Consider the following 25,046-nt stretch of genomic DNA (forward strand, 5'->3'; position numbering starts at 1 on the left):
GGCTGCAAAGCTGCTACATAATCCAATTTGTCAGCGTTTTTATAATCCTATCAGACACTGCCTTTTATTTCTTTTAGGAGTGACTTTTCTGTATCAAATTGGATGCTAAATTAACTTTCTAAAGAGTTGAATCAGAGTAATTCCTCAATTAACTTTTCAAACATTGAAATGTGGATTACTCGTATGCCATCAGGGAAAGCTATCCAAGTGACCAATCATATTTTTAAAGCATTATGCCTCTGCCCGTTCTAGCATGGCAGATATAACAATTGAGTCCTCAAACTTTGGGATGCTATTGACGTACCGTAATCTAGAGTTCTGTACATTATGATAAAGGATCCCAAGATGAATGTTTAAGAAATGGCTACACCACGTGAGGTTGTGGTGATTTGGGTTAAACATGGCAAGTTCTTTGTAATCATCTGATCCATAAACCCAGGAATAGTTATTTCTACCCTTCCAGGAAAATTGATTTTACGTCTATTGTTTGAATTTGCTAAACTACTCTTGTCTTAGACACTTTATTCTTGCTATTTTCCCTACCTGTAAAAAATTACCTGAGGTATTTTGTGTTATTTTTTATTCTTCAGGTCTTAGCACATTTGTATTCCTCTAAATGCTTTCTATGCCCCATGAAAGGATGTGCTCATTGCACCCATTTTTGTTATAATAAGCTATTATTGTCTTCATTAACCTACATATTCATAATTCCTTCATCATTACTGAAATAGATTTGCTATGTATGTCTAATTAACACATTTAAATACAGAATACTTTTTAAACTACCTTGATCCCCCTATTTCATTTTTTTTTTGTATTCTCTCAACTGAAAGTTTTTATTAATTCCATCATTTTCCTATCTATGAAATAAAGGTATCTCCATTTGTGACTTAGGACCTTTTATAAAACCACTTTGAAACTCAGATACAGCTATTAAAACACACCTCTTTACTGACCACTCCCTTATTTGATGCGGATAATTTATCTAACTAGTATTCAAAATATTCTGACTTGCAAAGAATGTGGGATATTCAGAGATATAATTAGGAGTGGATTGGGAGTGGAAGCTGTTGTAAAGTTTAAGTATAAGATTTTAACAACATTAAGTGAAATGACTGTTCATTAGTGCTGAAATATATTTAATATTATTAAAGAAGGTAGAGAGAAGTAGAGCAAAATAGTCACTAAGCACCCTCTAAAATAGAAATAGTTGATATTGAAATAGTATTAAACAAAAGAAAGGCTAGAGGCTTCTGAAACATACATTTTATTCATTTTAACACTAAGTATTTATTAATGTAAAAGAACATGAAATATCCAATGCAAATTTTAAACCACATTAAATTCTCAGAATAAAATAAATCACTAAACATACATAAATATGTGTTTGAAAGTTTCTTGAGAAATCAAAACTTCCATAGTATTATTGATTTATTTTATTTTGGGAATTTTGTATTTGAGGGGAGTGTGAATTCAATTGAACCAAATAAACATAGTGTTACATAAGCATTCATGACTACTGATGATATTTTTAGGAAATTCCTATTTGATATTAAATGAGTGAGACGTTTCTCTGTAATGCCATGGACTGTTCCCCTATAAATTCACCTCCAAAGATAAATTGGAGTTCACATAACATGAACTTGCAGAAGAGTTATTTTTTGAGGTCAGGTTTGAAATTATTTTTACTGCAAAAACAGAATATTGAATCAATACTTGTTATTTTGTAGAACTCCCACAGATATTTCTTAGTTTGGGGAGACATTTCATGTTTATATTACACACAATTTATTACGTGATATGAAGGCAGTCTCATTGAAATATTCACATAAATCAATATTTCTGGAAAGATTCAGTTATCAAGTATAAATAAACAAGGTTTTTTGAATCTCACAAATGTGTATACCCAACATAGCATTTTTTTTAAAAAGGACTGGAAAAAAATCTGATTATATAAAGACTTTTAGTTTGAACATATGAACAAAAAAATTGCTGTAATTTCTGTAAATAATGGTTTAATATTAAACCCAAAGCAGATGAAAAAAGACTGGGTTCTAAAATTCTAAAACTATGAAATTATACTAATTTTATATATTTGCTATGCATTTTTAGATGCACAATCAAGCATCATTGTCAAAAAATCAAGAAAGAAGAAGATCTGGAAATCAAATTAAATTTTCAGCATGACCTATGAGAAGTTACTCAGCATTCAAATTGGTAATATTGACTTTGTCATTCCAACATGAATTTGTTGTTGGACCTTGGGCACTAATTTGAATCTGTGACTCCAGCTGTTAACTTTAGTTTAAATAGGCTATCTATATCACATAGATTGTATGAAAATAATAGGATAAACCTACAGGTGAAGCTATTTTTTTTAATTTATTTTTCTTACTTACACATGTGTACATTAGGTTTCCACTTTTGCCTTCACAGAATTTAAAGGCTAAATTTGATGACAATAACAATATTTAACATAAGGACTGAGAACAAAAACCTCATAAAGAATGAATGAAGATAAATAACATTCAGAAAAGAAATCAGATGATTGCTGCAACAAAATATTAAGCAATAATAATAGTAATAATGCAAAGAAAGTAACATTCACATTGCCAGAAAAAGTATGTATATTATAGAATACTTTGATCAATTAACATCTTTTTTAAATACTGATATGCCATTGTCTTAGTCTATTCATTCTGCTATAACAAAATTCCTTAGACTAGGTTGATTATAAATGAAAGCTTTAGAGTCTGGGAAATCCAAGATCAAGGCACCAGCAAACTCACTATCTACTGAGGATTTGCTGTCTGCTTCCAAGATGAAACCTTTTTGCTATGCTCTCACACACATGGCACAAAGCGGCAGAAGGAGCAAACAGCTCTCTTCTATCCCTTTAATGAGGGCACTAATCCTCCTTGTGAGGTTCTGCCCTCATGACTTAATCACTTCCTAAGGCTCTATCTCTTAACACTATTATGTTGGAAATTGAGTTTATTTCTTTCTCTTGCCTGACTGCTCCAGAAAGTCTTCCAGTAACATATTGCATAGAAGTGGTAACAGTGACCCACCTTGTCTTAATTCAGTTCTTAGGGGGAATACTTTCAACTTTTTGCCATTCAATACAATGTTGACTATGGGTTTGTCATATATAGCTTTTGTAATTTTGAGGTGTGTCCCTTTGTGCCTATTTTTAAATTTTTTTTTTTTATTATGAAAGGGTGCCACGTTTTATTGGATGTTTCTTCTGCATCTATTGAGATGATCATATGGTCCTTCTTTTTGCTTCTGTTTATACAATGAATCACATTTATTGATTGATTGAACCATCCTTGCATCCCTGAAATGAAACCCACTTAATTATGCTGGACTTTTTTATAATGTGGTATGTGCTGTTGTATTTGGTTTGATACTTTTTTTTATGGAGGACTTTTGCAACTGTGTCTATAAGGGATGTTGCTCTGTAGTTATCTTTTTTTTTGCTGTGTCATTTCCCGGCTTTGATATCAAAGTCATGTTGGCTTCAAAGGATGAGTTAGGCATGATTCCCTCCTTTTTGATGTTATGGAATAGTTTCTGTAGGATAAGTGAATAGGTACCAGGTTTTTTTTGTTGTTGTTGTTGTTTGTTTGTTTGTTTGTTTTTTGTAGGTCTGGTAGAGTTCAGCTGTGAATCCATCTGGTCCAGGGCATGTTTTTGAGAAGGGTTATGGGGGGAGGAATTTTTATTACTACCTTAATCTCATTGCTCATTACTGGTCTGTTCAGGATTTCTATTTCTTCCTGTTTGAGTCTTTGGAGGTTATTGGTTTCCTGCAATTTATCCATTTCCTCTGTTTTCTAGTTTATGTATATAGAGATTTTTGTAGTATTCACAGATGATATTTTGTATTTCTGTGGTATCAAATGTAATATCTTCCTTTTAATTTCTGATAGAGCTTATTTGGGTCTTTTCTATTTCCCATTAATTTAACTATAGGTCTATTGAATTTTCTTGTATTTTCAAAGAATCAACTTTTTGTTGGGTTGATCCTATATATTTTATTAAGTTCTGCTCTGTGCTATATTTCTTTCCTTTTGCTGGCTGTGTGTTTGCTTTGCTCTTCCTTTTGTACTACCTTGAGGTATAAACATTGGATAGTTAATTTTTGATATTTCTGTCATTTTGATATAGGTATTTAAGGCTATGGATTTTCCCTTTAGAATTGTTTTTCCTGGGTCCTGTAGATGTTGGTAGCTTGTGTCCCCTTTATTGTTCAGTTCAAAGAATCTTTTGATGTACATCATAATTTCATCACAGACCCAAGAATCATTCAGCAGCAAATTGTTTAATTTCCATGACTTTGTATAGACTTGCATGTTTTTCTTAAAATTTACTTTTAATTTTATTCCACTGTGGTCTGAGCATATACATAATATGATTTCATTTTTTTTTTAACTAACTAGGATGTCTTTTGTGGCCCAGAATATGCTCAGTCTTGAAGAATGTGCCATGTGCCAGCACAAAGAATGTATATTCAGTAGTTTTTTAGTAGATTTTTCTATAAACATGTTAAGTCCATTTGTTCTAGAGTTCCATTTAAATCCAGTGCATTTTTATTGATTTTCTCCTTCAGTGATGTGTCTGGTTCTATTAATAAGTGTTGAAGTTCCCCCCAATTATACTGCTACTATTTATCTCTTTTCTTAGATCTGGTAGGATTTGCTTTATAAGTCAGCGTGTTCTTGTGTTAGGTGCATATATATTTACTCTTGCTATGCCTTCTTGTTGAATTTCTCCCTTTACCATTATGTACAATCATCATCTTTCTTTTCTTTTACTGTTGTTGACTTGAAGTTCATTTTATCTGATATGAAAATGACATTACTTGTTTGTTTTTGGTTTCTATTTGCATGAAATATTTTTTTTAATCCCTTCACCTGGACTTTGTGTGAGTCCTGGGTTAGACATGTTTCCTGGAGACAACAGATACTTGAGTTGGGGTTTTTTTAACCATTCAGCCAACCTTTGTCTTTTAAGTAGAGTGTTTAGACCATTTGCATTGAGTGTTAGTATTTATTTAATGAACGTTGTTGTGTTCATTATGCTGGGGATGACCTTATGGTTTTGTTTTACCTCATGTGCTGTTGTTTAATAAGGGCTATGAGATTTACCTTTTGGATATTTTTATATTGATAGGTATCTATTTTACCATTCCATGTATAATGCAGTTCTGAGTATTTCATGTAGGGTAGGGTAGGTCTGATCATGATAACTTTTCTTAGTTTTCGCTTCTCTGGAAAAATATTTCTCATTCATTTATAAAACATTTTTCCAAGATAGAAAATTCTAACCTGACAATGGATAATTGTTCCATTTAATAAGACTAAAAATGAGTTCCCAGTCCTTTGTTAGCCTGATAGTTTTACCTTTGTAGGTTAGTTTTTGCTTATGTCTTGCTGCAATAATGTTCTCCTTTTGATGTTGGTTGAATTTATGGTTATGTATATTGGAGAGGTCCTATTTTCTAAGAATCTTCCTGGTGTTCAAAGACCATTTTGCATCTGGAAATCTGAATCTCTGGAAAAACTGGGAAGGTTTTTGTAAATAAGTTCTTCAATTAAATTTTCCATTGTTTTTGCATTTACTTCTCCATCAAGGATATTATAATTCTTATATTGGCATGATTTGCATAATCTCACACTTCTCTGAGTGATTATTCATTTTTTTATTCTTTTCTACATCTTTGACTGAATAGGTTAGCTCAAGAGTCTTGTTTCCAAGCTCTGAGACTCTTTCGGCTGCTTGGTTTAGCCTGTTGTTGAAACTTTCTGCTGTACTCTGAAAGTCCCTAAATGACTCTTCATTTCTTTAAGTTCTTTTTTTTTTAAATTAAATCATAGCTGTGCACATTAATGCAATCATGGGGTACGTTGTGCTGGTTTTACATACAATTTGAAATGTTTTCATCCAACTGGTTAACATAGCCTTCACGGCATTTTCTTAGTTATTGTGTTAAGACATGTATATTCTACACCTAGTATATTTCACATGTGCCCTTGTAAGATGCACCATAGGTGTGGTCCCACCAATTACCATACCTCACAGAGTGTAGATTCCAAACATACCGTACCCAATTGTTGTAAAGAAACCCCCAAGTCAAAAATTGTTACTTAAAAACTTGTTTCACACAAGTTATGTCCCCCAGACAATGTCAAATTCAAATTTTTCTGAAGCAAAATTTCAAAAATAGATCTTATATGGGATTCTATGAAAAAATATCAATTTGTGCTTAAAAATGGGCTCATAGAAAAATGTCTTAAAACCTAATGAAAAAATAGTATATTGAAATGGATAATAAATCTTAATAAATTAAGAAGGTGTGTCATAATCTCTAAAGCAGGGGTCCTCAAACTTTTTAAACAGGGGGGCAGTTCACTGTCCCTCAGATCATTGGAGGATTGGACTGCGGGCCCTGGGACAAGAGGAGTCGGCTACTAAGCAGGACAGGCATCAGTGGCAAAAACATCCAGAGGGCCAGATAAATGTCCTAGGCAGGCTACATGTGGCCCGCGGGCCGTAGTTTGAGGACGCCTGTTCTACGGAGACAGATAAACTGAAAAAGTGAATCTACATCAAGCTTACCACTAGCAACCCACTTAATGGTGAAAGACAGAATTATTTTCCAATATCAAGAGCAAGGCAAGAATGTTCACTCTCACCTTTCCTATTTAATGATATTCTCCATTTATCAATCAACAATGTGCTGTTGAGCATGAAAAGAATAATTAATAAGCTTCTGTTGTATCCATGAAGAAGGCAGGATCATAAGACAGAATCTTACTTCAGGTAATTGATGCATTCCTAAATTTAGAAAAATAATTTTCTTTTAAACTAATCTTACAATGAATGTTCCAGTCGGATTTTCTTATTATTCTGTGGTAATTGCTGTGACATATACTTCTCATGCATCCTCTTACTTAATAGTAATTATTTAAGTGTATGAAGATGGTTATAATGTTTAAAGAGATTAGGGAATTTTTCCAAGGCTACAACAGTTTATAGTTCAAATAATTTAGATTCAAGGTAGATGGTATCATTTCAGAGTCTGAGCTTTTATTTACTAACATACTTCCTGAATCTACTGCCCCTACTCTGTTCAGCAAATTGCTTCAACTCAATTTGTTCATTTTTAAATTTGGAAAGCCTATAGTCCCTAAGAGCTTTTGTGCAAATTAGAAGAGAATTAAATTTAAATTTCCCCAATTTAAATTACCTTACATTGTGATTTTTTTTTTTCCATTCTCACAACTACCAAGTACCATCTCTAAATGCCAAGAATTTGCCTACCAAAGTATCTGAACTGGAAGAGTTGATCCTTAACAGCCAATATTAGTAGGATGCATAATCATTCATGTTCCTAGAGGATATTAGAATAGAAGGACAATTGTTTTCTTTGACTTGTACAACATGGAGTTGTCCCTCCCTTCCTCAGCCCATTCTTTCAACTTCTAAGACTGTTGAACTGAAACATCTGCTGGGTTTTCCATCACTCCTCACAAAAGCTAAGTATCGGCTACAGTTTGTCTCTGAAATCATTTTAGCTAATCCTCTCAACAGGAAAAGAATTTCAAAAATTTCTCTCATATTACCCATGCATGGACAAACTACCAGATGCTACTAAAACCCCTCATTAGTGGGATGCATTGTCAGACAACCATGCCCCCTATTGTGCTCACAGATAATAATCTGCCAAGTCTAGGCCCATTCCTAAGGCCAGCTATTTGCAATTTAGAGTGTAAATAATGTTATAAAGATCTACTAATGAGCAATTTCATTTTCTGACCTTGACAAAAACACAAAATGCTGTTGGGCCAAGTGAAATACACATTTGTTTTCCACCCACAATAAGTAATAAAAGGGACAAATAAGCCAAAGCTCCTCCCTTGTTTCTTAGTTCTCATTCCTTTCCTTTGGCAGTGGCCATATGTTTGGCAGTGCTTCCTGGCCAGCCAAATACCAAGGTCCTCAGACATTTTATTTTTTCTCTTTTCTCTCAAGGTCTTTCCTAAACTGCTAATCCTTTAGCTGGGAAGCTCTGGCTATGACTGTAAGGAATTTTTCCCAGCTGTTCACTTTGGTTTGTAATTACATCTCTCTGCCAATTTAAATGACAGCTTAGGTTCCATATTTTTTTTTTTTAATAAAAACCACTGCACACTCATAAATTCCAATACCACCACCATCTTCAGCTACTGTAGAAAATGCATCTGGCTTGGTATTTTCTATTTGTTGTATATTCATTTAGAACCTTGTACAGCAGATCATTTGACAAATATTTGCTGAATGCTGAGTAAAGGATATTTCAGGGTTGATATCAATCCACCAGCAATCGAACATTGGAAACTAAGAAATCTTTTTAAGAAAAAAAAAGAAAAAAAATGTGCTTGTTAATACCTTAATTTAAATCAGATAGTCCTATTTTTTTTTCACTAGGATATACATGCTTGGAAGATAAAAAGAACTCAGTTATATTTTTATGGAGAGAAACTATGCAGAAAATATATAATCATGGCTCCGCACTTGTGACTCAAGTAGCTAAGGCGCCAGCAAAATAAACCTGAGCTGGCGGGTTGGAATCTAGCCTGGGCCCGCCAAACAACAATGACGGCTACAACCAAAAAATATCTGGGCGTTGTGGCAGGCGCCTGTAGTCCCAGCTACTTGGGAGGCTGAGGCAGGAGAATCGCTTGAGCTCAGGAGTTGGAGGTTGCTGTGAGTTGTGATGCCATAGCACTCTAACTAGGGTGACAGTTTGAGGCTCTGTCTCAAAAAAAAAAAAAAAGAAAAGAAAGAAAAATATATATATATAATCAGTCAACTTGGTAATGACTGTTTTAAATTAGCCAGCTTGTGCTCATTAAGTTACTTTGAATATATGATCTTTAACTTAAATGAAAATATCATTATGATGACCTATTGCAGAGTTCAAAATTTCAGTTTGAAATTTGAAGATTTGGGCAGTGCCTGTGGCTCAAAGGGGTAGGGTGCTGGCCCCATATGCCAGAGGTGGCAGGTTCAAACCCAGCCCTGGCCAAAAACTGAAATTTGAAGATTTGAAACGTGGAGTTTGCCTCCCTGGAACACAATTTTAAGAAAAGAATCTTTAAGAGATCCCAATTTTATAGGATAGAAGTCTACACACTATAGAGTGAACCATCACAGTTAGCAAAATCTTCAAAATTAAATATATCTAATTTTACCACTCCTATTATAATAGATTAAAGACAACTCTATTCAATGCATTTGGCTCTAAGGAAAACAAACTACTAGATTTCACTCTTCTATTAGTAAAAACAGCATAATTGGTTTTAAAATGATTTATTAAAAGCACCAATTACAAAACTCTTAACATTTATGCTTTTAAGTGTTTCTTCCTATCTGTGACCAGTAGCAAGGTAGTAACCAAAATAAAATCGGAGATTTTTCTTTATTTCACCCAAGTAAACAGCATCTGACCCATAAGTTATCCATAACAGCACATTATATATACAAGTTTGAAGCATATAACTTCATGTAACTGTATCTAAGCCATAAGTTATCCATAACAGCATATTATATATACAAGTTTTAAGCATGTAACAGAGCACTGAATGTAAAGTGGCTCCCATCACTAGCTCTGTGAATTACAACTTCTTGTCAGAGCCAAGAAAAATGTTCTTACTTTCTCTGTTATTCTGAGGGAAGGAGCTAACCTGCAGAAAGGACCTAGATTTTCTATTTCACAAACTGTATAAAAGACAAACTTAAAAAAATATTCTATGTAGTGATTTCTGTATATCACAAAGTGAGGGACTAGCTTCTGGACTTATAACTACAGAACACACAATACAGTATATTATATAAGATAGTGGTTTTCAGATATTCTGCATAAAACACACTTATTCTGAATGGATGTATTACTTTCCAGGGATAATAGTTATAGACAGCAAAGTAAAACATACTCTTCAGAAGACTGTAGAGGAAGTCATGTCCTTTACCAATAGCAACACATGACCAGGATTTACACTTCTTCCTGCACCAGCATTGCTTTCTACCAGGTTTGCACAGAATCAAGGTTCTGTTCTTCTAAGAAGATGCACTAACAGATCCTGAATTTTGATTGGGTAGGGGAATACTTTAGTAAGAACATTGGTAAACTTTACCGTTATTTTAAAATAAAATGATCAAAATTGTTATCCAACAGATAGTGTTATATAACATTTTTATAATATCTGAAATTATTATTATGAATAATGTAGTTAGGATATTTTAGTGGCAAGTCACAGATATCTATCTTAAAACAGCTTTAAATAATTTAACTTAAGGAGCCTAAAGGATTTTAGAAAACTCATAATGAGGAACACTGAGCCACAGCAACAAGCTAGAAACCAGAGCTCAGAGCATTATCATGACTATTCTGTTGCCTTCTGTGTGTGATCAACTCAAAATCTGCTCAGTTCTTCATCCCATTTGTTTCCTCACCTGACCCCAGACTAGTTATTGTTGCTCTAAAAACAAATCGTTACTCCTTTTCCTGGGCACTGATCTTGAAGCCCCCAAAGGCACATGATCTAAACATATCAGTCAATACCTTGCTCAAAATTCTGACAGGTGGAACTAAGTAAGAACAATAGGTTTTAGGGCTGCCAGGCTAACAAATAAAAACACAAGATCCACAGTTACATTTGAATTTTAGATAAACAGCAACTAATTGTAAGCACATACTTATACTTAAAAAGTCTTTATTGTTGGTTGGGCTCTATGGCTCACACCTATGATCCCAGAACTCTGGGAGGCTGAGGTGGAAGGATTGACTGAGCTCACAGGTTTGAGCCCAGCCTGAGCCAGAGTGTCAGCTACTCGGGAGGCTGAGTCAAGAGAATTGATTGAGCCCAAGAGTTAGAGGTTACTGTGAGCTATGACACTACAGCACTCTACTGAGGGCAACAAAGAGACTATGTCTTAAAAAAAAAAAAAAAAGTTCATTGTTTATAGGAAATCCAAATGTAATTAAGTGTCCTGTATTTTATGTGGCAACTCTATTACCTCTGGATGATCCTGTATCATGTGAAATTTAGAAGATTGTCAGCTACTGATGGAAATCCTTAGAATGTGTTGAGGTTTTTACCTTTATTTGACCTCTTTCCTAAATTTAAGGTGGAAATGAAGATTTCTCTCTTGGAACACTCTTTAACAAAATTCCAATTAAACATAAAGAGGATTTTCTCAAAACAGTGAACAACTGTTTTAATTTGAGTGACTTATACATCTATTACAGATTTTCTAAAGAATAAAGAAGATAAAGGACATTTCCATTTGTCCTAATTTCTGTAGCTCTTTCCAACTCTTCAGGAAAACATGAAAAGCTAGAAGTTGCTTGGAAAAATTCTTTAAGGAATCTTAAGAAGTTGATGTTGAATGCTCATCTTCTAATTCTAAGTCAGAGATAATGATGACACTTATGAAAGGGCAACCAACTTAGCGGGGTTGGATAAATGAAGTAGAACTCAAGATGTTTATAAACTGAAAATCTATTAGAAGATATTAGCAAAGATTCTTTGCTTGATAAAAATTTTGCAAGGTTTCTGCACCTTCTGGTAGTCTCACCTGTGATCTTCCTTATAAAATACGGACTTAGCAAGAACCACTTTGCCCTCACTATCAGATTAATTTCCTTATTCTCCATTATTCCCCAGGTGATTATGACACCTGAACACCTTGCTCAGACTTCAATAACTTCCTTTTATGCCCCATTAGCCAGAATCCTCTTGTTCCTGATGTTTTCTCTTATTAGTATTTTATCCACTGACTTCTCACCCTTACCACACACACATACACCCCTGTTTCTTCGCTATAAATTCTCACTTGCCCACGCTGTATCTGATGTTAATTCTAATGTGTCAATTTATATCTACTCATATGATAAACATTTATTCAACAGAAATATGAAATAAAACAGGAATGAAATCAGTCTCATTAATTATTGAGTTATTGGCCTTTTACTGAGGACTATTAAAAAAATTCTATAAATATATATTATCTACCAGCAAATCTTCTAGGATTATCCAATGTTAATAAAAGAAAATTTAAAAGTTAAAATAAATTCTAAAGGCTTTTGCTCACAAAGTTCCAACTTTATTCATTAAATGTTCAAGTGAGATAATATATATAAAATTATCTGGTATCACTTCTTAGGAAATTATTGCTTCTATATATCAAATGCTGCTGTTATTTACAATCTAATTTTTGCTTAATTATCAACTTCAAGAAATTTTTAAATATATTAAATATTTGCCTAAAATACATTAGTTTGTAAAGCTTAGGGCATAGTATTAACTGTTTCCAGAAGATTCCTCAATAAGAATATTATTTAATTAAAGAAGCACAGAACTTAAAAAATTAAGGCATTTTAAGCATTCACATAGCTAATGAGAACACTATGCTACGCTTTTGCTAACCAGAAGAAAATTTTATTCAGAAAATAAAAACACATTTAACCCCTTTAGCCCTAGAAAAGCAGTTAAGAAAAATCTGAAAAATACTAGATCTGTGAAATTAGTATTATTGCCTCCAAAAAATAATGATGCAGAATTAAAGTTTAATTTTGAAATGATTAAAAATATAAGAATAATTTTCAATGGCTAGCAACTTAGTTCCCCTTATTAGTTTAAGTGTCTTTTCAATGATACAATAACAAGAGTTCTTGTACCTGTATGGATATAGAATGGAGAACTTTAGATTTGGTTTCAAAGTCTTGCAAAGAACTTTGTCATCCCCATGTTTCAGTGGGTAACCTTGACTAATTCAATTATGCCCTCAGTTTATTTATCTGTTATATAGAATGACAATAAATAACATATTAATTCAAGTTATGAGGCACAAATGATCAGGAAAAGTTTATTCATATCCTCATATTTCTTTCATTAAATCAGCATATTGCAGCCTCTTGGCTGGTTATGCAGGCTCCATTTCTACACCCCGTGGGCTCCAAGCTTGACTACATTCCTCAGCTTACCCTGCCTTTCAAAACTTGCATAATCATCCATGTTCTCTCTTCCTCTTTGGAGAGTCAGGTGCTGAGAACCCAGTGGAGAACCATAAGAAGTCAGGGGATTGTGGAGCCACTAGACAGTGGGAGCATCCATTCCCATGTTAGTACATTAAGTGTATCCCCTTCAAAAGCAATTCTAGAAATAAAATTGCATTGTGTCCATTGACTGAGATGTGAAGGTTGTAAGAATTGGCTGATGTGATTAATATAAGGCACAGAACACAAAACTATGAAACCACTAGAGTAAAACAGGAGAAATGCTTCATATATTGGGCTAAGTAAGCATTTTTATTTTTATTTTTATTTTTTTGAGACAGAGCCTCAAGCTTTCCCCCTGGGTAGAGTGCTGTGACATCACAGCTCACAGCAACCTCCAAGTCCTGGGCTCAAGTGAGTCTCCTACCTCAGCCTCCCAAGTAGCTGGGACCACAGGCACCCCCCACAATACCTGGCTATTTGGGGGGGGGGGGTTGCAGCCATCATTGTTGTTTGGCAGGCCCAGGCTGGATTCGAACCCACGACCTTAGGTGTATGTGGCTGGTGCCTTAGCCACTTGAGCCACAGGCACCGAGCCAGTAAGCATTTTTAAAATGAAATTTCAAAAAAAAAAGGCAACAAAAACGAAAATACATAAAATTATGTCAAACTAGAAAGGTTTTCACAGCAAGAGACATTATTAATGAAATGAAAAGAAAACTCATAAAGTGAGAGAAAATATTAATGACAATAAATCTGATAAGGAGTTAAATACTCATAATATATGCGAAATTTAACCCTATTTTTGTGCCAGTACCACTGTTTTGATCACTATAGACCTGGAGTATAACCCAAAGTCTACTAATGTGATGCCTCTAGAGTTCTTTTTATTTCTTAGAATTGTATTGGCTAGTCAGGGCTTTTTCTGGCTCCATAGGAAGCAAAGTACTATTTTCTCAAATTCTGCAAAGTATGGTGTTGGTGCTTTGATAAGAATTGCATTAAATCTGTAGATTACTTTGGGTAGTATGGACATTTTAACAATGTTGATTCTTCCTAATCAGGAGCATTGTATATTTTTCCATTAGTCAACATCTTCTGATATTTGTTTTCTCAGGGTTTTATAGTTCTCTCCATGGAGATTATTCACACCCATTGTGAGGTATATTACCAGGTATTTCATCATCTTTGACATTACCATAAAGGAATAGAGTCTTTGATTTTATTCTCTGTTTGACCAAAGTTAGCATATATAAAGGCTACTGATTTGTAAGCATTGATTTTGTATCCTGAGATGCTGGTATATCTCTTGATTACTTCTAAAAGCTTTGTAGTTGAGTCCTTGGAATTTTCCAGGTATAAGATTATGTCATCTCAAACAGGGAGAGTTTGAATTTCCAGGTTTCCATTTGAATACCCTTGATTTCTTTCTCTTGCCTTGTTGCAATGGCTACTACTTCCAGCACTATGTTGAATAGCAGTGTTAACAGTGGGCATCCTTGTCTAGTTCTAAATCTGAGTGGAAATGCTTTCAGTTTGACACAATTCAATATGATATTGGCCATGGGTTTGTTGTAGATGGCCTCTATCAGTTAAAGGAATGTCCCACCTACACCTATTTACTTAAGTGGTTTTTTTAAAGATATTTTATTAAATCATAGCTGTGTGTACATTAATGCAATCATAGGGTAGAGTGTGGTGTTTTCATATACATTTTGAAATACTCTCATCAAACTGGTTAATGTAGCCTTCATATCATTTTCTTAGTTATTGAGTTAAGACATTTATACTCTGCTTTTAGAAAGATTCACTTGTGCCCTTGCAAGATAAACCATAGAGGTCATGGGAGAAGCCCAACTGCCCATCGATCCACGAATGGATCAATAAACGTGGTATATGTACACCATGGGATACTATGCAGCCCTAAAGAAAGATGGAGACTTTGCCTCCTTCATGTTTACATGGATGGAACTGGAAAATGTTCTTCTTAGCAAAGTATCTCAAGAATGGAGGAAAAAGTATCCAATGCTTAAGTGTTCTTATCAAGAAATGATGCTGGATTTTATCAAAAGCAATTTCTCCATTAATTGAGAGAACCACATGGTCTTTGTTTTTTATTTTATTATGTGGTGAATTATATTTAGGGATTTATGTATGTTAAACCAGTTTTTCATCCCTGGGATAAAACTCACTTGATCATGGTGTATAACTTTTTTAATGTGTCACTGTATTTCACTTGCTAAGATATTAATTGAATATTTTTGCATTGATATTCATGAATGATATTGGTCTATGATTTTCTTTTTTTGTTTGGTCCTTTTCTGGATGTGGAGAGAGGGGAACACTTTTACACTCCTGGTGGGATGGTAAACTAATACAAACATTATGGAAAGAGGTATGGGGAATTTTCAATTGACCTTCCATTTGATTCTGCAATCTCTTTACTAGGGATCTACTCCAAAAAACAAAAATCATTTTACCACAAAGATATTTCCACCAGAATGTTTATTGCAGCTCTATTCACAATTGCCAAGTTGTGGAAGCAACTCAAGTGCCCATCAATCCATGAATGGATCAACATGGCCTATGTGTACCATGTAATACTATTCAGCCTTAAGAAAAGATGGAGGCTTTACATCTTTTATGTTTGCCTAGATGGAGTTGAAACACGTTCTTCTTGGTAAAGTATCCTGAGAATGGAAAAACCTATATCCACTGTACTTAATACTAATATGAAACTAATATAGAAACAACTACATTCCCATACAAACAATAAAACAAATATAGTCCAGCAAGAGCAAGGAGAGGGGAGGTTGATTGATGGGATCTCACCTAATGTGCACAATATGAGGGTGAAGGGCTCTTCTACAACTTGAACTTTACCTTTGAAGTAAGACCAATATAACCTAAAAATTTGTACCTTCATATTAATTTGAAATAAAAAATAAAATTTAAAAAACTTAAAAACCCATAATTAGAAACCACCTTACTACAGTTTGAATGACCATTACCAAAAAGAAAACAAGTGTTGGTGAGGACATGCAGGGAAAGAAATACTTAAACACTATTGGTGGGAACATTAACTAGTACAGCTATTATGAAAAACAGTAAGTAGATTCCTCAAAAATTTAAACTAGGATTACCATGTGATCCAGTAATCACATCACTGAACATATACAAAGGAAATAAAATCACTATGTCCAAGAGATATCTGCCTTTCCATGTTTATTACAGAACTATTCCCAATAACCTAGATATAGAATCAACCTAAGTGTTCAGTAATGGATGAATGAATAAAGAAACTGTGGTATATACACACAATGGAATACTATTCAGCCAGAAAAAGACCAAAAGTCTGTCATTAGCAACAGCATATAAGCCTTATATTTCACTTATGTTAAGTAAATAATCCAGACACAGAAACACAAGTATCAAATATCTCATATGTGCAATTTTCTTTTAAAAAAGTCAATATTATAAAATTAGTAGAATAGTATTTACCAGAGACTGGGGAGAGAAGGAGACAAGATGGAGGGAGGTTGGTCAATGAGTATATAACTATAATTATAATTAGGAGAAATAAACTATTCTATTTCATGATAGAGTAGCTGAGGTTAACAGTAAAATATTGCATGTTGCAAAATAAATAAAAGAATGGTTTATTGAAAGGTTTTTGAATGTTCTTACCACAAAGCAATGATAAATGCATGAGATGGTGGATACACTAACTATCCTGGCTAGATCATTATAAAACGTAGATATGAATCAAAACATGAAATTGTACTTCATACATATTTACAATTTCAAATGTGTCAGGTCAAATAAATAAGAAGACACATGTGATACTGATATGAAACTAAGAATTATTTTCAGATTCATTTAGTTTTCAAGTAAATATGTGTGACAAACTCTGCTACTATAAATGGAAAGATGGTTACAGACTTAACAGCCATAGAGTCATTAATAACACTGTTGTGTACTAATTTCTTATAAAATAGTGCAATATAACACAATGATATAATAATTAAAATTTAACAATCATAGATTATATGCTAAGTACTCTTTCAAGCATCATGTGATTGATCTCAGTTAACACATCAAACTCTAAGAGAAATCATTTCTATTTTTCTGACAGGAAAATGAGACTCAAGGAGGTTAAATGATATGCCCATACTCATTTAGTAGAAGGTCTTGAACCAAGAATATCTAACAACCACACCCATAGAGTTCACCACTTTACTAAATTATAGGTGAAGAGATCTAGAATGACAGCCAGGATGCTGGCAATCCAAACTCATTTTCAACACTAAGATGATCTGTGTGATCCTGAAGTTTAAAATCCTGAGACTAACAGGTTTCTGAATCAGTTTTGCTCATGTTTATATGTTTATGTCTTAAATTAGAGGACATTTTAAAAAATTCTAACCTTGTGACATTAAGATGAAAATTGTAAGGCAGGTGTCAATCTATGTTCAGAATACCACCGTGATATGTTCTCCATATGTATGTATATATCTATATATCCTAATTAGAGAAATGACTTTTTTTATGTAGCATTACAGTGTGCCCTGTATATATTCAGGACATGCCCTGTAATTAATGATACTGTCCTACATGCTATTTTGACATTGTCAGAAAGCCTTAAGTATCCTGAATTCAGCTTTCACAAAACATTTAAAAATAACCGGCAATTAATTTTTAGGCTACAGTAGTTAGCATTTAAATGACTTAAATGATGGCAACACTTGTGAAAATAATGCCACAAATAAAAAATTGGACAATCCTTATGGTGCCTCTGATAAATTTGGCAGAAGGAAGACCAAAATGAAGGAATGAGAATTAAATATACTATTTTTTCATATTCAAGAAAGGATGCGACTGTTCCTTGGCTAAAATCCCAGTTTTTGAACAAGAAACCTTCTTTAGAGAAAATGTCAAATCAGTACGCCTGCCCTGAAAATCAGCTCATCAGTGACAGCCTCACTCTAGTAATTATACTTTGAAACATGAATAAATCAGTGACTCCCAAGCTTCTGAAAGTCAGCCAACCAGTGACTTGTTCCAGTGACCATGTTTCTGAAAGTCGGCCATCAATAGCAGACTTAATCCCAAGACCTCACTATTAACAGCTGCAGATCTGTAAATCCCCAGTCACGTCTGCTTCTGAAAACCCCCTCAGTCCCTTAACACCAGGGCTTCTCAAAATCTCATATAAGATCAACAAAGTTGTGACTTCCAATTGCAGTTTTCCTTGCAGGCAAATCAGAGATTAGCTTTTTATATTATATATCCTTTCCATTTATTGTTAATTCACATGATCCTGACTTTTCAACAACAGTTCAGCCCTGTTTACAGTTAGTTACAAGTTCAGACTTGTGAGTAACAGACTTACCCATAAACTGTGTGATGATCAAATTTGATTTGTTCATTTTTTCTATAATCCCTTTAAAAATAACTTGTGCATATTTAAACTAATAAATGCCAAACACCAGTGTAAATTTTTGTACAAATTACCTTGAAAACTGGATACTTATTAAACAAGGAAAATACTTTTGAATCAATTTGTACAATATGCAATTGTTCCTTTAGTATCAAAATTATCAGCTATAATTTAGCATATGATAACAGCTAAGCTTATTAGATGGCTGGTTTATTCAACTAATGGCAAAAAAAAGTGATAAAATAACATTTTTACATAAAATTCTTATCTGGGAAAAATTATATATATTCATGTGATGATATAATATATGCAGGCATTTTGTAATGGTTGCCATAATCAAATTAATTAAAACATCTGTCACCACCCATAGTTACCATTTTGTGCGTATGTGTGTGTGTACCTATGTGCATGTGTCTGGTGAGAGCATTCAATATTGGTTATCTTATTAAATTTCAAGGAAGTAAAACAGTATTATTAATAGTTGCCATGATGTTTATTAGATTCCCAGAACACATTTATATCATAACTGAAAATTGACACCCTTTATTCAGCTTCTCCTGATCTTCCCACCCCTCAGCTATTGGCAAACAACAGTCTACTCTCCTTCTGCTACTATAAGTTGGACTTTATAAAAAGTCCAAAGTGAAATCATGTACTATTAGCCATTCTGTGTCTGGCTCTCTTATTTCACTTTGCATAATGTCCTCCGGGTACATCCATGTTGTCTAAAGTGATAGGATTTTCTTCTTTTTATAGTTGAATGATATTCCATTGTGTATTGGGGGTGTGTGTGTGTGTGTGTGTAGAACAATTTTTTTTCCATCAGTGAACACCTGGGTTGTTTTCATATCTTGGCTATTGTGGATAATGCTGTAGTGAAGGTGGTGGAGGAAGAAATACTTATTTGTAATGGTGATTTCATCACCTTTGGATATTTATGAGATGGCAGTGTCCCAGTATTTGTATTTTTTTAAATTTTTGACGAACTTCCCACTGTTTTCTATAATGTCTGCATAATTTTATATTTCTGTCAACATTGGATAAGAATTCCTTTTTCTCCATACTCTTGCCAACATTTACTGCCTCTCATTTTTATATTAATCATCTAAGTAGGTCTGAGGTGATATCTTACAATGGTTTTGTTTTGCATGTCCATGATGATTAGTAATTTTGAGCACTTTTCATAGACGTGTTGGCCATTCATATGCCTTTTTAAGAAAAATGTCTATTTAGATGCTTTGCCCCTTTTAAATTATTTTTGTTATTAATTTATCTCAATTTTTATATATTTGGGGTATGAATCCTTTATCAGATATATGATTTGCAAAAATTTTCTCCAAATCTACAGTTCTCCTTTTCATTTTGTTGATTATTTTTCTTTGATAGGCAGAAGCTTTTTAGTTTGGTTTAGTCCCAACTGTTGCATTTTTTGCTGTGCATTAGAGTCCTATACAAAAAAATCATTGCCAAGATCAATGTCCAGGAGCTTTTTCTGGACATTTTCTTTTAGGAGTTTCACTGTTTCAGATCTTATATTTAAATCTTCAATTTAGGAGAGACACCATGACTCACACATGTAATCCTGGCACTCTGGGAGGCTGAGGTGGATGGATTGCATGAGCTCAGGAGTTTGAGACCAGCCTCAGCAAGAGTAAGACCCCATCCTTTCTAAAAACAGAAAAACCAATCAGGCATTGTAGTGGATACCTGTAGTTCCAGCTACTCAGGAGGCTGAGGCAAGAGGATTGCTTAAGGCTAGGAGTTTGAGGTTGCTGCTAGCTATGATATCATGACACTCAACCCAGGGAGACAGAGTAAGGCTCTCTCAAAAAATGAATAAAATAAACAGATAAATATTCAATCTAATTCCAGTTAATTTTGTAAATATTATAAGACAAAGATCTAATTCCATTCTTTTCATGTAGATAATGTTCCCAACATCATTTATTGAAGAAACTATTATTTCCCCATCTTGAATTCCTGGAACTGTTTTAAAAAATTGGTCAACTGTATATAAGTGAGTTTATTTCTCAGCCCCTATTCTGTTTCATTGGCTATGTACCTCGTTTTAGGTAAGAACCATACTTTTTTTATTATTATAACTTTGTAACATAGTTTGAAATCAAAGAGTATAATACCTTCTTCTCTGTTCTTTTTCAAGATTGATTTGGCTATCTTTGGGGGTTCTCTATGAATTTTAGGCTTTTTGGTCTATTTTTGTGAAAAATGCCTTTGGAATTTTGATAGAGTCTGCACTGAATCCGTGGATTGTTTGGGGGTAATATGGACATTTTAAAATACAAATTCCTCTAAGTCATGAACTCAAATTATCTTTTTGTTTATTTTTATCTTTTTTAATTTCTTTCATCAATATCTTATTGTTTTCTATGTATAGATCTCTCATCTCCTTAGGTCAAATTTAATTTTAGGTATTTTATTGTTTTTGAGGCCATCATAAATGACATTGTTTTCTTGATATCTGATAGGTTGTTAGTGTACAGAAAATCTATTGATTTTTGTATGTTGATTTTTGACTCCTGCAAATATACTGAATTAATTTATCAGTTCTAATAGTTTTTTGTTGGTGTCTTATAATTTTCTGCATATAAAATCATGCCATCTACCAGTAGATACAATATAATGTCTTCTCCAATTTGGATGCATTTTTTTCTTTTTCTTGCCTAATTACTCTATGTTGAGTTTACATGATGAGAGTGAGTATTCTTGTTTTGTTCCTAATCTTAGAGGACAATCTTTTAACTTTTCACAAATGAGTATGATATGATGTTAACTATAGTCTTATGATATATGGCTTTATTGTGGTGAAGTACATTTTTTATACCAATTTATTGAGAGTTTTTATTATAAAAAATTTTCAAATGTCTTTTCCGTATCTATGAAGAAGATTAGATCCTTCATGCTGTTAATGTAACATATCACATTTACTAATCTGCATATGTTGAACTATCCTTGGATCTCAGGGATAAATTGCACTTGGTCATGATGTAAAATCCTTTTAATGATCAGCTAAATTCAGTTGCCAGTATTTTGTTGAGGGTTTTTACTTCTATATCCATCAAGATTGTTGAACTGTAATTTTCTTTTCTTGTAGTGTCCTTCCATCCAGTTTTGGTATGAGTATGAAGAGAAACTCATAAAATGAGTTTGGAAGTGTTTCCTTTATTTTAATTTTTTGTGAAGTTTGAGGATAGGCATTAACTTTTTTTAAAGGGTTGGTAGAATTTACCATTGAAAGTCATGGGCTTTTTCTTATAGGTCTTTAATTACTGATTCAATATTCTCACTGTTGGTCTGTTCCAATTTTGTATTTCTTCATGATTTAGTCTTGGAAGTTTCTGTGTCTCTCTGTTTTAGAAGGACAATTTGTTTGGTATAGTATTCTTGCTTGGCAGCTTTTTCTTTCAGTACTTTGAATATATCATTTCTTTCTCTTCTGATTTGCAAGTTTTCTATTGAGAAGTCTGCTGATAGTCTTTTAAGGATTTCCTTGTATGTGATGAGTTTCTTTTCTCTTACTGCCTTCAAAATTCTTTCTTTGCTCTGAAAACTTGAATATAATGTGTCTCAGGGTATTCTTATTTGAATTTATCATTCTTGGTATCCTTTCAGCTTTGTTAATATAGATGTCCATATCCCTCTCCAGATTTGGGAAGGTTTCAGCCATTATTCCAGTTGTATGGGCACAACTGCTTTTTATCCTGCAGCTGAAAGGGGCTGGCGCCAAGTTACAGGACCTTTCAAGATCTCCAGTTGGTACCATGATCAGCACCCAAAACACAAATCAGTATGACACCTTACAGATTTCTTGGTAGATGATTCTGGTAGCAGACCAAGCTCAAATGTGGCTATAGCTATGTCCAACAGAAGTTTTGGCCATTATTGCATCTGAAGATGAAGAATACTATTGGTGAGCTGACATCTGGGCATTGATCTGCCTTCTCAAAATGGCCTTCCTAGATCTTGAGTTCCACTAGCTTTCATAACATCCTTCCTGAATCCCAAAAGTCCTACAAAGCACTCTCATCCCTGAATGGCTACAAAGTTATTACAATGAGGTGACATCTTATTCCACCATCATGCTGACATCCTAAGAAATAATGAAATTTTTGGTAGAGGATTTCAGATGAAAGATATAAGATAATCACAAAAAAATTATAATAACTTTCTGTACTCTATAATATTTGCAACTTTCCAGCTTAAGCATCTATTTGGATGTATGTACTGCTACTAGAAGTATTTTCTAGTTCCAAAATTCCAAGCATTTTTTTTACTTCCAGGAAGAAATATCCTAAAATAGAGAAGTCTACTTACTATAGCTTTTGGAGAAGAAAATGCAAATTTTGTTGAATGTATAAAGGTGTGGACATGTTTATTCATAGTTAAAGCAAAGCATGATTAATTCTACTAATATTAATATTGACCATTCCTCCCATATTTTGCATAATGTTGGTCAGTCTTTATTAACATTAGCATTATTGTCATTAAATTGTTCTATTTTTCCATAATTTTAACATTTAAATTGAACAATTATTGTCATGGTTCTGTTATCATTGAATATTTTTCAATGTTTTGGCATAAAAACCCATTTAACTTCTTTTTAAATTTGTTTTTGTTATATTAATTAATGTATGATAAATGTACATATTTATAGGGTATGTAGTGATGTTTTGATACATGCAATGTATAGTATTTGGATCAGGGTAATTAGCATAGCCACCATCTCAACATTTATAAAATGGGAACAATTAATATCCTATACATTTGAAACTATATATTATTGTTACCTGTAGTCATTATATATTACTATAGAACACTAGAAGTTATTCCTCCAATCTAGCCAATATTTAATCCTTTAAAAATTCTCTCTTCGAATCCTATCCTCCCTCCCCTATCCTACTACTAGTGACCTCTGTTCTACTTTTTAGTTCTACAAAAATAACTTTTCTGAGCTTCTACATGTGAAAATATGTAGCTTAACTTTTGTTCCTGTCTTATTTCTCATAACATAATATCCTCCAGTTCCATTCATATTACCATGAAGGACAAGATTTCATTCCTTTTAATGACTAAATAATATTCTATTGTGTATATATACTAATTTTTTTAAATCCATTCATGTGTTGTGGGACACCTAGTTTCATTCTTTATCTTGGCTGTTGTAAACAATGCTGTAATAAACATGTGGTTGCAGATGTCTCTACTATTACTGATTTCCTTTTTTTTTTGGATAAGTACCAAGTAGGAGGATTACTAGATAATACAGTGGTTCTATTTATAGTTTTTGAGGAACTTCCATAGTGACTATTCTAGTTTACATTACCACCAACAGTGTATAAGAGTTCCCATTTCTTCATATTCTTGCAAATATGCTTTTATTTTAAGTTTTAACAATAGTCACCTTAACTCATCCTTGTTTTTATTTGCCTTTTCCTAATGAGTAGTAGTTTTGAGCATTTTTTTCATATAGTTGTTAGCCTTTTGTATGTCTTCCTTTGAGAAATGTCTGTTCAGATCATTTGCCCATTTTTAAATCTGATTATTTGGATGTAGCATTTTTGTTTGTTTTATTTGCTTTCTATTACTATTTAGATGTTCCTTGCATAATTTCCTTGTACAACTGTGATTACTAATCCCTCGTCAGATGAATAGTTTTAAAATAATTTTTCCTAATCTGTATGTTGTCTCTGTATTCTGTTGATTATTTTCTTTGTTGTTCAAGAGGTTTTTAGTTCATATGCTCTGATTTGTTTATTTTTGCTTTGTTGCCTGCTCTTTTGAAGTCTTATTCACAAAATCTTTTCCCAGACTAATTCCCTAAAGCATTTATTCTCTTTAACAAATGTAACTGAGCGATATTTAAGTTTATCTGAGACACTAAAGTTATATGTCAATTCAAAAAAAAAATTCTTGTCCACTATTTAAATAACCTATAAAGTGAAGTTTACTTTTTTCTTATTTGTAGTTTGAAAATCTCTTTAGCAGTAGGACTGTGTAACTTGAGAGAAGAACAGTGTTATTACTTAATTGCTTAAAGGAATTTATTGAGCACATATAAGAAATAATTGATAACAAATATAAAGTGTCAAAGCCATTCTTAAAAGAGATATCACTTAAGAATAAGCAAAACATTTTAACTTGAATTGAACAGTTATTATGGCACCTGCCATGACTGTCTTTGAAATGTATTGATATTTCACTTCTTGAAGAATTAGACTCATTTACACGGCCATCATTTAATACTCTTTCTTCCAGCATGAGATCAAATAATATCATTATGTAGAGTGTGAAGGAAGGTGGGAATAAAAATTGATGACAGTATCCTTTTTTGTTGGTGGTCATTATTTAATAAGATCTTTGATCAAAAGCTACTCTACCATCCTATAGAATTAGAAAACAAGTTATGTCATAAAAGATGATACTGTGTGCTTCAATAAATCTAATTTATAGTGCAATTCTCAGTGTTGTTAACTTTCTACCGGCAATATGTTCTGTATACTGCTTCATAATGCTAGTATGCAGTATGTTCTCTCATTTATA

The sequence above is a fragment of the Otolemur garnettii genome, unplaced genomic scaffold, assembly GCF_000181295.1.
Source record: "Otolemur garnettii isolate 467f Iridium unplaced genomic scaffold, OtoGar3 scaffold00008, whole genome shotgun sequence".
NCBI lineage: Eukaryota > Metazoa > Chordata > Mammalia > Primates > Galagidae > Otolemur > Otolemur garnettii.